Source organism: Hemiscyllium ocellatum, chromosome 9 (assembly GCF_020745735.1).
Source record: "Hemiscyllium ocellatum isolate sHemOce1 chromosome 9, sHemOce1.pat.X.cur, whole genome shotgun sequence".
Taxonomy (NCBI): domain Eukaryota; kingdom Metazoa; phylum Chordata; class Chondrichthyes; order Orectolobiformes; family Hemiscylliidae; genus Hemiscyllium; species Hemiscyllium ocellatum.
Window position 1 is genome coordinate 58,584,582 of NC_083409.1, and position 15,297 is coordinate 58,599,878.

The window sequence follows — 15,297 nt, forward strand, 5'->3', positions numbered from 1 at the left end:
CTCAGTTCCACCCAAATAACCTCCCTGGATGTATTTCCAGGAATATTCTCCCTCAGTACAGCTGTAATGCTATCCCTTATCAAAAATGCCACTTCTCCTCCTCTTTTGCCTCCCTTTCTATCCTTCCTGTAGCATTTGTATCCTGGAACATTAAGCTGTCAGTCCTGCCCATCCCTGAGCCATGTTTCAGTAATTGCTATGATATTTCAGTCCCATGTTCCTAACCATGCCCTGAGTTTATCTGCCTTCCCTGTTAGTACAGTTTAATTTATTAGTCCTACCTTGTCCCTGCCTACCGTGGCTGTTTGTTTGACTCACTTGTGTTCTCAGCTGTACCCGTCTCAGATCAATGTCTTTCCTCACCATCTCCACGGGTTCTACCCCCCCCTCCCCCACCTGACTAGTTTAAATCCTCCCAAGCAGTTCTCGCAAATTTCCCTACCAGCATATAAGTCATTTTGCAATTTAGGTGCAATTTGTCCTTCTTGTACAGGTCATTTCTACCCAAAAGAGATTCCAATGATCCTTCTCCCATACACCAGCTCCTCGGCTATGCATTCATCTGCTCTATCCTCCTACTCCTGCCCTCACTAGCTCATAGCACTGGGAATAATCCAGATATTACTACCCTTGACAATCTCCTTTTTAAATTTCTGCCTAACTCTGTAATTTCCCTTCAGAGTCTCAACCTTTTCCTTTCCAATGTGAACAATGACCTCCTGCTGGCCCCTCTCCCCTGTGAGAACATTCTGCATGCTCTCTGAGACATCCTTGATCTTGGCACCAGGGAAACAACACACCACTCTGCTTTTTCTCTGCTGGCCACAGAAGCGTCTGTCAGTACCTCTGACTACAGAACCCCCTAACACAATTGATCTCTTGGAAGCTGACATACCCCTCGTTGCATTAGAAACTTGGCTGTTCATGCTATGTTCCCCTGGGAATCCATCACCCCCTACATTTTCCAAAAAGCATACCTGTTTGAAATGGATCTATCCACAAAAGACTCCTGCCCTAGGTGCCGACCTCTCTCTCTCCCTTCCTGGAGTTAACCGATCTATGTGACTGTATCTGAGACTTCCCTCCCCCTGCCCCCCCCCCCCCCCCCCCCCCTTTGCTATAACTGCTATCCATCACATACTGTTGTTGTTGCAAATTCCTCATCGCTTCTAATTCCTCTCCAACCGATCCATTCAGTCTCATAAGATTCATAGCCAACAGCATTTATGGCAGACATAATCCACAGTAACCCTTAAACTCTCTTTAAACTCCCACATCTGTCAAGTAGTACATATCACTGCAAAGGCCATTTTTGCTTCTTCACAATCTACAGACCCAGAAAATAACACCATCTTATTCCTCTACAAAACACTGCCCCAGGTTAAATAAACTGCTGTTGTTTTGACTTTTATTTTTCTCCAAAGTTCCAAAACAATGCAACAGCATGTAAAGTAGTAATTGCTGCTCCTGGAATTCAAGGAAATCACCTCCAACACCTAAAATACCTCAAAAAAAAAGGAGCAGCTCTTACAGCCAGAAAGTTTTCCCATCCTCTATCTTGGATTATCCAGAAGAAATCAATTGACCACAAAGTATTTGCAAAGGTAAGAAAGAAACAAGCAGTCTAGAAATGTACTGTGGTTTTGCAAAAGATCAGGGCATGGTCCAAGCCCAGCTAATTTTGCTGATGTTATTTCAAAGCTTTTCATCTTGTTGCCAAAAGGACAATTTGCAAGAATATTCTCTTTGCAGGTAGAAAGAACATGGACGTGCACTGCGCCTGTTTCAACTAATAAAATAGGCAAAGGTCATTCCCTAGTTAATGCCTCAGTGCAATGCCAAAAAGCACATGCACACATTCACAAATAGGTCAGACAACACAGGCAATGTACAGAAATATTGTGGGTGGGAAATACATTCAAAAAGGAGAAAATTGTATGGATCAAGATTCCAAGTTACAAGGGCCAAATGAGATTACTTTCTCACTGTTCTTTTGGTAATGATATGATGTTGCCGTTCGCAGAAGATCCTTCATTCAGTAGGTGCTCATTTGGATGCATGACTTTGCTTGAGTTAGAAACGGCTTTGAATGCTGGTTTTCTTACACTCTCTCACTGTCTGCCTAAGTGTTTATGTGAAAGATAAACCTATCTTAGCTTGCAGGCTTTTCTGAGGTCTGAATGCAACTGTTTTTCTCTTGGGTGACAAACTGCAGACTGCTGAGCAACGGCTTTTATAGTGTTTTATAACAAACAATAGGTGAATACTGAACATTCCAGGTTTGACCTGCTAATTGTAAAAGAAAAAAAAATTGGGTTCATTCTTTGCAACAGCAGTGTCCAAAATTTTCATTTTCTCACTTCATGCTACTTGAATTAAAAAAGGTCACCTACAGTAAGTAATTAAGACAAGTAGAATTTTGGTCTTACTTTGCTCTGGATTAAAGTGTAATCAGGGAGGTCTTGTTACAACTGAACAGTGAGGTTGCACCTGAAATTTAGTGTCCAGTTTTGGTTCCTGTATTTAAACAGGATGCATTGGCATTGGAGCAATTCAAAAGAGATTTGCTTGGCTGGTTCCAAGGTTTAAGGGTTGACTGGTTAAACAGGTTAGACCTTTGTTCAATTAGAATTGAGAAGAATAAGGAGCGATCTTGTTGAAATGTGCTGTTGGGGGTGGACAGGGTAGAGATTGAGAAGAGACATTCTTGATGAATAAATAGACATATGTTTAAAATTTGGATGCAAGGAATTTCTTAACCCAGACTGTTACGAAGTCTAGAATTCTGTACTCCAGAAAATATTATTGAACACTGACTCATGTGAACTGGTTTACAATATCTTTATATTGACCAAAATTTGAAGTTTATAACTTGTCTCTCCTGTCTTCCCTAATTCCCTAAATACATGTGTGTGATTGGAGTAGCTAAGCACCCATCAGCCTTTCTGACTAAGGGACAGGTGCAAAAAGGAAAAGGAGTCAATCAGACACTATCTTGTTGTCAAGAGATAAGGGGTGAAAAACAATCATTCTTTCAATTCACCACATTCTCACTTTGTCTGTACTACTACAGAAACAGAAATTTCTGTCCCAAGAGCAATGGAGAACATTTCTCGCATTATACTGTTCATTATTATCTCTTTACTTTGTCCTAGATCAGAGATAAAACCTACTGAAAGGAGAATGAGGATTTCACTTCCTTTTCTTCCTTCTTCAAAAGATTGTAATCGTCTGAATTCTGGATCCTTCTCTTGTGAATTCGCCTTTTCTTAGTTGGTCTTAATTGCTGCTATATATCTTCATGTGATTCACAGCCCAAAGATTAGCCATTATCAGAAACCATCATAATATTCCACCATAGTATTAGCCCTCCAAGGGAACAGCAAGTGTGCACATGCATCTTGTAGCTTTACAAGGTGAAACCGCAAATGTTGTTGGATATTAGCACAAGAGACCAGGAGGGTGGGTGTTGGCAGGGGAAGTGGAGAAAGAGTTAAACATTCAGATCTAAACATCAATGGTAAAAGGGAGAACTGAGGACTTTGGGTATTGTATAGAAAAGGGCATGGTATTTCAACTCTGTGTATAACTACTCAGAATATTCAAAGGAAACTATGTCCTGATGGCTTAAGATTGTACAGACTCGTACTGGAGTTTGTATGGCTCCGAGAGATGCCCCTTCCTACCAGTGTCCATTTGTAATTATTTTCAATAAAGCCTATTGTTGACTCACAAGATTGTAGATGTCACATGACTACAGTCTGTGAAGTATAAACCATTGCTGCTAGTTCCCATCTAAGGCACAAAATAAAATAGTATAATCTGCATCCATGCCCCTCTGACAGTCCAAAACTCAAATGGAAAATCAAATGTATATCAAGTTTGTCAATAAAAATTGCACAGTCGTCAAGTTTACCCCTGTGTACAAATATTGTCATGAAAGCCTTTCACACAAGCAGATAATAAAACCACTGAGGTTTTCGTTCTCGTTGCCTTATTCCTCTGTCATAACTTCAGTCCCTCAGTAATCAAAGTTTGCTGTCATTGGAGAATTTCAGCAACTTGGGGAATTGGAAGATCCACAATTATAGTGTAAAAGCCATACTAATATTTCTGTAATTAAGCCATTAAAATATCAAAATTGCTTTGATGGGATGCTTTCCAGAGATCTGAGATGCTGCCGTCATGTCGTACATATTTTTGAATGAATACCTAATTTGGAATTAAATCATTTGACCAAAACTCTTTTGTTTTAAATTCTGGGGTTTTAAATGAAATTTTTAATCTAAGAATGTATACAAAGCAATTCAGATAGTAAATCCAACAAGATTTTAATTGATTGTTTTATTCCATATTGAATTTTGAAATTATAATAAAAAATTAAGTCGAAATGTATAAGCGTCAACCCATTCATAAAATTAGACCTCTGTTTTAATATAGAGAATGTATCTATATTCACTGTCTTTTTCCTGTACCAGATTAATTTTAACAAAATGCAAAATGAGGCATGATTATACATGTCACATCCAAGACACTTCAAATAGTCATAGAATTATAGAGATGTACAGCACGGAAACAGACCCTTCAGTCTAACTCCTCCATTCTGATCAAATATCCTAAATTAATCTACTCCCATTTGCCAGCATTTGGCCCAGATCCCTCTAAAGCCTTCCTATTCATGTACTCATCCAGATATTGTTTAAATGTTGTAATTGTACTAGCCTCCAACATTTCCTCTGGCAGCTCATTCCATACACGTACCATCCTCCATGTGAAAAAGTTTCCCCTTAGGTCCTTTTCAAATCTTTCCCCCCTCACCTTAAACATATACCCTCTAATGTTGGGCTACCCTATCCTGGGGGGAAAGAAAAGACATTGACTGTTCACCATGCCCCTCATGATTTTGTAATCCTCTGTAAGGTTACCCGTCAGCCTCCGATGCTTCAGGGAAAATAGCCCCAGTCTTTCAGCCTCTGTCTATAGCTCAACCTTTCCAACACTGACAACATTCCTGTAAATCTTTTGTGAATTCTTTTTAAGTTTCACAATATCTTTCTTATAGTGGGGAGATCAGAATTGAACGTAGTATTCCAATAATGGCTTAAACAATGTCCTGTACAGCAACAACATGATCTCCCAACTCCTGTACTCAATGCACTGACCAATAAAGACAAGGGTATGGAATTCCTCCTTCACTATCCTGTACCAGTGACTTCATATTCAAGGAACTATGAACCTGCACTCCAAGGTCTCTTTGTTCAGCAACACTCCCCAATTTCCAAAATGCAATACTTCATTTATCTAAAATCTAATCAAGGTCCCATTGTACTCTGAGATAATATTCTTTACTGTTCACTACACTACCTATTTTTGTGTCATCTGCAAATTGTTCACATCCAAATCATTTATATAAATAACAAAAAATAGTGGACCCAGAACCAGTCTTTGCACCATACTGCTGGTCATAGACCTCCAGTCTAAAAGGCGGACATGGCCCTCAGTCTCCCACCTTCAAGCATCCATGGAAGCATATTGTTTTCTGGATATTGCTACCTAACGGGGTCTCTGGATCTGAGCCTTTTTAAACCTTTATTCAAAGTTCCGTACTGGGCAGAAGTGAGGACTGCAGATGCTGGAAACCAGAGTTTAGATCAGAGTGATGCTGGAAAAGTGCAGCAGTTCAGGCAGCATCCGAGGAGCAGTAAAATCGACGTTTCGGGCAAAAGCCCTTCATCAGGAATGGAGCTCCATTCCTGATGAAGAGCTTGTGCCTGAAACGTCCATTTTCCTGCTCCTTGGATGCTGCCTGACCTGCTGTGGTTTACCAGCACCACTCTAATCCAAAAGTTCAGTACCGGCCCACTCCACATGTAATGGGTTCTTACCACCCTCTTGCTGACATATTCTTTAACTTAGCTTAATTGGGCATGGTCTTGTGTGTTATTAATCTTGATAATATAACAATGAACTGTTCAATGTGTTCCCTTAATGAGTTTGAGCACATGTCTTTATATAATTTTTATATATGTTTATTTCCAAGTTTTGTTATTATCTTTATTTAAAGATATTTTTGCAGCCATTTTGTATGTGCAATTTCTAACTTTTGTTTTCTAATTTAAAATCTGCAAGATGGTTTTAGATCAATGTTTAACATTACATATTGCATAAAACGTTAATATAAACTTAAGTTTAAAGTCAATAGTTAATATTACTATTACTAATAGTTAATATTTCAGATCTATGTATAATTGAATTTAATGATTGTTGTAGTCTTGTGTCTTCCTGGCAATAGTATCCATTTAAGTTAGTAAAATTATTGCCATGCATATCTTTTATCCAAATTGCTGCTTGGTGGTACCAAACTTAAGTATTGCTGAGAAAAAGGCACTTTCTGTTAAAGCTTTTCATCTTGCACTCAACAGGACAATTTGCAAGACTACCAATTCAAGGGGAAAACTAAAATTTGTAGAAGCATTGCAATAGACAATGCACAAATTAATGATGATTGACAATTAACTGTTAGGGAATGTTTAAATTGAAGAAATGTTGCTTCTGGTACAGAAAAGTGTACTGTGCTAAAAACCTGATTGACGATCCTAAATCGGTTGTCAATGTAACTCTTCATATACTCAGGATTATCCAGCAAATATTGTCCATGTGAGGAACTAAAGCAGTCACTCTTATTCCTGAAAAGTGTCCAGTCTACCTCAGATTGCCCTGAAAAGGTAAGCTATCTGAAAAACCTGTAAACCAGGCAAAATTAAATGCTTCAACGCAGTCGCAGCACATGTAGTGTTCACTATTAACAAGGTGCTTCAAGTTAAACAGACTGCTTGTCTCACACATGAGTAATTTGGTGTATGGATTTCACTGTTGGTGTGATGTAGGCCATACATCCTGAAAATTGGCAGATTGTGTCAAATTTGGTTGGAGACAAAAGAACTGATTGGGAGGAGGTGTGGTCCAGGTACTTATGCAAGTCTGTGGATTTGTAGTAAACGTCCATCTGGAGACTGTCACCAGAGATGGAAATTGAGTGGTCAAGAAAGGGAAGGTGGAGTCCGAGATGGACCAAGTGAATTTGAAGGTGGGATAGAAGTTGTGGGTGAAGTCGATGTTCAGCCTAGGTGCAGGATGCAATCATTGATGTAACAACCTAAGAGTTGGGGCAGAGTGCCTGTGTAGGTACTGAAGAGCTGCTGAAAATGTGTTGCTGGTTAAAGCACAGCAAGTTAGGCAGCATCCAAGGAAAAGGAAATTCGACGTTTCGGGAATAGACCCTTCATCAGGAATGAGGAGAGTGTGCCAAGCAGGCTAAGATAAAAGGTAGGGAGGAGGGACTTGGGGGAGGGGCGATGGAGATGTGATAGGTGGAAGGAGGTCAAGGTGAGGGTGATAGGCCGGAGTGGGGTGGGGGTGGAGAGGTCAGGAAGAAGATTGCAGGTTAGGAGAGCGGTGCTGAGTTGAGGGAACCGACTGAGACAAGGTGGGGGGAGGGGAAATGAGGAAACTGGAGAAATCTGAGTTCATCCCTTGTGGTTGGAGGGTTCCCAGGCGGAAGATGAGGCGCTCCTCCTCCAGCCGTCGTGTTGTTATGTTCTGCCGGTGGAGGAGTCCAAGGACCTGCATGTCCTTGGTGGAGTGGGAGGGAGAGTTAAAGTGTTGAGCCACGGGGTGGTTGGGTTAGTTGGTCCGGGTGTCCCAGAGGTGTTCTCTGAAGCGTTCCGCAAGTAAGCGGCCCGTCTCCCCAATACAGAGGAGGCCACATCGGGTGCAGGGGATGCAATAGATGATGTGTGTGGAGGTACAGGTGAACTTGTGGCGGATATGGAAGGATCCCTTGGGGCCTTGGAGGGAAGTGAGGGAGGAGGTGGGGGCACAAGTTTTACATTTCCTGCGGTTGCAGGGGAAGGTGCCGGGAGTGGAGGTTGGGTTGGTGGGGGGTGTGGAGGGGAACTGAAGAGGGACTGTTTGATATAGTCAACAAAGAGGCAGGCATAGCTGGGGCTATCCAGGTGCTGATGGCCACCCCTGGATTTGGAGGAAATATGCCTCCTCCCACCGAATACCCTGCAAAAATCCATCCACCTCCGCCATATCTGCTCAGATGGGGAGGCATTCCGCTCCCAAGCATTCCAAATCTCCACCTGTTTTGAACAATGTACTTTTCCTCCCTCTGTCATCCAGACAGCCCTCCACCACACCATCTCCCTGTTTCACTGCCCTAAAACGCTCCCATGCAATAGAGAGTCCCCCTTGTCCTCACCTACCACCCACCAGTCTCTGCATCCAAAGCATTATCCTTAAATGCTTCTGCCAACTCCAATTCAACCCCACCACCAAGAACGTTTTCCCCTCCTCACCCCTCTCTGCTTTCAGCAAGTACCATTCCCTTCCCCAGCTTTGGTTTGCGCCACTCTTCCCTGAATCCCAGGTACCTTCCCCTGTAACCAGAAAAGATGCAAAACCTGCCAGCACACCACCCCGCTCACCCCCATTCGGGTCACAAACAGTCCATCCAGGTGAGACTGAGGTTGATCTGCCTTTCTTCCAACCTAGTTTATTGCATCAGGTGCTTCCAATGTGGTCTTCTCTACATCGGGAAAACTGAACATAACCTTTAGGGAACAGCTCATCTAGCATCGCAGCGGGGCCTACAAGGGCTGACCAGACCTCCCAGTCACCGCCCATTTCAATTCCCCTTCCCACTCCCTTTCCAACATGACTATCCTTGGCCTCCTCCATCGCCACATCAAACCACACTGCAAATTGGAGGAATTTAGAGCCCGGATAGCTCAGTCGGTAGAGCATCAGACTTTTAATCTGAGGGTCCAGGGTTCAAGTCCCTGTTCGGGCGATGCACCTTTGTGGGCGGCACGGTGGCACAGTGGTTAGCACTGCTGCCTCACAGCACCTGAGACCCGGGTTCAATTCCCGACTCAGGTGACTGACTGTGTGGAGTTTGCACGTTCTCCCCGTGTCTGCGTGGGTTTCCTCCGGGTGCTCCGGTTTCCTCCCACAGTCCAAAGATGTGCGGGTCAGGTGAATTGGCCTTGCTAAATTGCCCGTAGTGTTAGGTAAGGGGTAAATGTAGGGGTATGGGTGGGTTTCACTTCGGCGGGTCGGTGTGGACTTGTTGGGCCGAAGGGCCTGTTTCCACACTGTAAGTCTAATCTAAAAAACTCATCTTCCGCCTGGGCAGCTTACAGCCTGGGTTTTCCAATTTCAAACAACCTCCCTTCTCATCGCCCAACTCCCTTCCCAGCCACAACCCCTCCCCTCCCTTCCCCTTCACTTCTCCAAGCCACCAACTGGATTCAATCCTCCCATTGACCAACTAGGGCATACCCTCTACCTGTCTTCCCCGCTTCACTGCCCTGCCCCGCCAACCCGTTTATCTGCAGCTCTCTCCACACCCAACCGCAGTCCTGAAGAAGAGTTACACCCGAAATGTTGACTTTTCCATCTCCTGATGCTGCCTGGCTTGCTGTGTTCTTCTAGCCTCCTGCCTGTCTACATTGTATCAAATGTCATATGCGTTCACTATTGGCAACCAGACTGTGCTTGCCAACTCTCAATACTGGTTCCAACATATGATTCTGCAATTGGACAGCATTTACTTGATAACTCTGAGGCTGGCTTGAATATGTCTTGCTGTTTGTGGACAGGACATATGGGCAATTTTCTACATTGATGGATAGATGCCAGTGTTGTAACTATATTGGAAGAACGTGCCCAGTGGTATGCTTTATACTTTCGAATCTCACAAATGAATGAAATTCAATTTCAGTTGCGATTTGCTTGTTTTTGTCAATGTCTTCATTATAATTGATGGTATATATTTTAGTATGCTTAATCTTTTAAAATTAATTTTAACAAAAAGCTGGTTCCTTCACCCCAGTCGATTAACGCAAGAAAAGTATGGTGTGAGTTGCTATATTCTCAGATTAGATACCTTTGCCACAAATATGGCTGATCCTCTATTTCAATGCTGTATTTCCACTCTCTTGCCATACACTTGACACATTTACCCTGTAGAAATCTTTTTATCTTTTCTCCTAATTATATTCACTGGTTTTGCTTCAATTGCCTTCTGTGATCTATAATTTCACAGGTTAATTCTGAGAGGATTTTCCCCTCGTGGGAGAGTCGACGATTAGCAGGGAATACTCTCCGAATCAAGGAGCACCAATTTGAGACTAAAATGAGGACCAATTTCTTCTCTCTGAGGGATCAGAGTCTTTGAAACCCCTTGCCACAGAGAGCTATGAGGGCAGAGTCCTTGACTAGAGCTGAGATAGATAAATGCTTGATCAGCAGGGACATCAAGGGTTAGAGGAAAATGAAGGCAAGTGGTGAAAAGGAATTTCATCAGCCATTAGCCAATCAAGCCGGCTTTACCATTTAATAGGATCATGGCTAATCTGAAATTCCTTATCACCACTTACCTTCGTTTTCCCTCTAACCCTTGATGAAGGCTGCTTAGCTAATCAAGTCGGCTTTGTCATTCAACAGGATCAAGGGCCTTCTTCTGTCCCTATGTCATGTGGTTTTACATTCAGATAGATTCATCACCTTTGGAGTGAAGAAAGTTCCCTCACCTCAGTCTAAAACGGCCCACCATGTATCCTGAGACTGTGGCCCCTTATCCTTGATCCCCTGGCCAGAAAAAAATATAATTTTCTATCCATTCTGTCCAGCCCTATTAAAATTTTATTTTTTAATGAGATCTCTCTTTCTTCTAAACTCCATTACATACAGGTCCAGTTGTCATCTCATGTGACAAATCTTCTATTCAGCATCAGCCTAGTGAACTTTTGCTGCCAAATATGGGAAAAAGTGAGGACTGCAGATGCTGGAGATCAGAGCTGAAAAATGTGTTGCTGGAAAAGCGCAGCATTTCAGGCAGCATCCAAGGAGCAGGAGAATCGATGTTTCAGGCATAAGCCCTTCTTCAGTCCTGAAGAAGGGCTTATGCCCAAAATGTCGATTCTCCTGCTCCTTGGATGCTGCCTGACCTGCTGTGCTTTTCCAGCAACACATTTTTCAGCTGCCAAATATGGGCACAATTCTCTAAGTGTGGCCTCAATAAGATCTGGGATATGACTATACAGGAGTATAGTTACTCCTGTACTCAAATCCAGCTGTAAAGAAGGAAAATATACCAATTCTGCTCCACACTTGTTTCCTAACATGCAGTCTCTTAAATCCTGCTAACCAAGTCACCATTCTTATCATGAACTAGATTATGAAAGCAACTGAATCTGATTAGTAATGAGAAACTAGGATGACCTAGTTTCTGTTCTTTATTTTCAACCATGCTGTAGAGAACATTCAGCTCTTACATTGGAGACAAAATTGAATCATATTTGGCCATCAACTCTCCTTTGTTTGAGGATTTGTGAAATCGTGGGATAATGATTCATTTTAGCAGTCCCAAAAATCCCATTGCAACAGCTGAGATCAATGGATCATATCAATCGTGCTTTCTACATTGTCTCAGGATGTTTGTTTCAGGAAAGTGGGAATTAGTGTCATTTAGTGCTGGTGTTCCCTGTCTACCCAAAACATGCTTTCACCAAGTATTTAGCCCACTTTATAGGAAGCTCAAGTCAATAGAACAATTTTTGAGGCCATCAGGGAGCTCCACCTCTGTTAATCTGAAGCTCACTTTGTGTTTCATGTTAGGCTATTATTTCACTTGCTGTATGCTTCCTCTGTGTTTCATTATACCTTTCTTCCTAATAATTTTACTGACTACTTTATTGAGTTGTATAACAAAATATACTCTTTTAAAGCCATGCTGATACAGAATAACACAATTTATTATACAGTACAAATTGTTCTGTGCTCAAATATACATACAATAAGAATCTTGTACAGCTATGTGGTCCTTGTTGGCAATAATAGACATTCAACAGAGCCTGTGCGTCATTAGCATGTAGTTTGGCATGTGAAATGTGTTAATTGCTGCGATGCAAATTTATTCACTGCTAACATTTACCGCCTACAGTTCTAAATAAAATAAACTTATCATCTTCGGTTGTATAAATGTGGACTGGATGTACGGATTTATGCCTTGTTATTAACTACACTGGGGAGCTAAGTCAAAAGAAAGGATAAAATCATTGCCATTTGTGACTGTAAATAAAGAAAATTTAGTCTATTTGGTCCAAACTAAACCTATATTGTCATTGGACAAAATGCATCCATTCTTATTTGTACAATCAGTTATGGACTTAAACTACCAGGTTGTGATGCCAATAAACGAGGTGCTAACTAGTCTCCTTGCCACAAACCTTTCTTCGTGATTTTAACAGTTTAATTCAGGCACTTAACATTTATTTTTACATTGTTTGTGTGATCTACTAAAACAGAAAATAAGCTATTCTGTTTATGAAACTGGCTCAAAGTATGAAAGAGTCATGTGGTTTCACAAACTGTGATCATGGAACTGTAGGGATTCTAGACACTTCTAGACACTTCTAGCATCACTAGACATTTAGTGATACTGTATATCACTCCCAAATTTCTTAAATCTGTTGACTGTATGGAAGATTCTGCAAAATTTTACACAAGTATGGTTGATGTCCCTTATGAGTCTGAAATGGCCTACCATGTATCCTGAGACTATGATTTCTTAGGCTGTAATTATCTTGAGGTGCAAACCTAAAAGATTTTGTAGGTTTCTTGATTGAGTCCTCAAAGTAAATTAGTGCACAGAGACAACAAATCTACAATTCACCTCTTTTTAGCCCTTGCAATCTACACTCACGGTCCTTGCCAGGCCCAGGTAATTTGCTCAATTTCAGTTTTGTTAAATAGCCCTAAGATTTGGGGATATTGTTGTGCTTTTGGGACTGTTTATATTTTATAACATAAGCTACAAATGATTTTCTAGAGCATTTATCCAGGCCCTTCCAGGAAGAGTCACATAAAACTTCTGTGCCAGAATAGAGGCACCACCAAATCAAGATACATTGTCAAAGTTTGAAGGAAATAGTATAAGTAGTTGTTTCTTTGGGATTCCACCAAAATTCGAACATAAGTTGTTAGTTTCCTTTGGACATGCTACCTATGTTATACCTATATCAACCAAAACATACCTGTATGACTGAAAATCTGTAAATATACCAAAGTAGATAAGAATTGAATTCAGATTCCTGATTCTGAATCTTATAGGGGTCTTAACAATATGGAGAAAGTGAGGACTGCAGATGTTGGGGATCAGAGTTGAGATCGTGGTGCTGAAAAAGTAAGCAGGTCGGGCAGCGTACGAGGAGCAAGAAAATCAATGTTTTGGACATAAGCCCTTCATCATTCCTGCTGAAGGACTTGTGCCGGAAATGTTGATTCGCATGCTGCCTGGCTTGCCAGCACCACATTCTCGACTCTCAACAATATGGACCAAGGCAGGATTTGTGGCTGTTTAGAAGCATTTGCTGAGGCTGGCATTGATATCTGGGGCATCTTGTGCTATTTTCTATGCTTTACACAAGCAATGTAGCAAGAGGCAGCAGTGTGTTACCAATTAAGGGGGATTGTAGCGTGTTACACACTTCGTTGACAGCCCAACGTACCTCTTGAATATTGGGTTTTCTATCCTACCAAACTTGCCAAACAATCTAGCCGCCAAGAAAATTTGACATGGTCACCGAAACAGGAACCTGGCAAATTCAACTCACCGCCTGCTCAATGGAACCTCCATGTAGGACACCACCAATATGTCAGTGCATGCTTCATGGGAACTGGCCACATGCCCCCACATCTAATATGTGCCAACCTCAAGGAACTCTTACAGCACATCTCTGATCCACATACAGAACTTTATTGCATGCATATGTACCTCTTGCTGCAACTGTAACTATCATTGTAATGCTGCAGCAACAAAGCTCATGACCTGAACCAAGCTTCATCTCTGGGCTCTTTGATAGCTGTGATGGTGCGCACTCGCTCTGAGCCTCCTTGAATGCTCTCAGCATTCTTGCCTTGCCTTTTGCACTGTGTTCCCTTAACCAGAGATAGGAGGCTCATACCTCTGTCTTTTCTTACCATTTAATGCAGACAGAAAGAAAGAAAGAAAGCTTGTTATGGTTGTCTGCAAACCTTAGTCAGGTCAAGAGGTCCAAGAATAGAAAGTGGAAGTCAGACTCCAAAACCAGTGCCAGGGCTTTGAAATGGTCAGACAGCCACTCAAGATAGTCAGAGGAGGATGTTTTCCACAGATGAGGTCCTGGAACTGCATCACTCCATCCATCAGGACCTCAAGGTCCCTGTCTCCACAGTGGGCATCCGTTTCCTCCTTGTATGCCAAACTAAGCCTCAGTCAGTTTGGTGGATAAGATTCCAAGAAGAATTTGAGTTCCAAGGCAAGTGTCAGGAAACAAGCAGGACAATCTGACAGTGCTTGCACAAAGGGTTTTTAAATATGGAACAGGTGTAAGGAATGCCTGTGAATTCTAGGTTATCCACTGACTTCAGATAATGATGCTTGGTAAGATGGGGTCGGTATTGGACATGGGCAGTGAGCTAATTATAGTTAATGAGTTGGAGATGCCGGTGTTGGACTGGGGTGTACAAAGTTTAAAAATCATACAACACCAGGTTATAGTTCAACAAGTTTAATTGGAAGCACACTAGCTTTCGGAGCACTGCTCCTTCATCAGGTGATTGTGGAAGACACAATTATAAGGCACAGACTTTATAGCAAAAATTTACAGTGTGATGTAACTGGAATTATACATTGAAAAATACCTAATTGTCTTGATTAATTAATGAGGCGAGTTTGATAAGACATAGTAAGAAAAACTGCCAGACATCCCGGCGAAAAACTGTCCAAAAAGCTGAAATTAACTCAGACTTAGCCAAAAGAAATGTAAGATTTAGCCTCTGGTCATGGCAAACATGTCAATAATTTCCAGAAGATTAAATTGCTTATGAATACGCGACTCATTTTCTGATACTACCACCTTGCATATTCTGATTCACAGTCCTAGATGTGAACCTATTTACAAAGTTCATTGAAGTTCAGAGATGATGTGGCAATAATACTGAGGTATTATAATTACACCTTTAATTATTTCTTTTATCTTGGACCACATGCCACTTTTATTTGCCACCCATATAAATTAGAATTTCAGTTGTGTTCATGTGCCTTTATGTGAATAGTTAATTGCAGTAGTTGCCAGAAGTTATTTTGTATGGTGCTAAATTTCTGGTTATTGCTCAATTCTATACAAGGGTCAAAAATGTAGAGAGGCCAGTACTAGCCATAGTTCATTGGTGGCATTCTTTGTC

The 15,297-nt window shown here is 41.6% G+C and overlaps 1 protein-coding gene and 1 non-coding gene across 4 annotated transcripts in view; both read left to right on the top strand.

Moving 5' to 3' along the window:
- pde4ba (phosphodiesterase 4B, cAMP-specific a) overlaps positions 1-15,297 on the top strand; it is a 197,560-nt gene that overhangs the window by 73,835 nt on the left and 108,428 nt on the right. The window lies entirely within an intron of this gene.
- On the top strand, positions 8,785-8,857 carry trnak-uuu (transfer RNA lysine (anticodon UUU)). Its single transcript has one exon. It is a non-coding gene; the product is annotated as a tRNA-Lys (tRNA).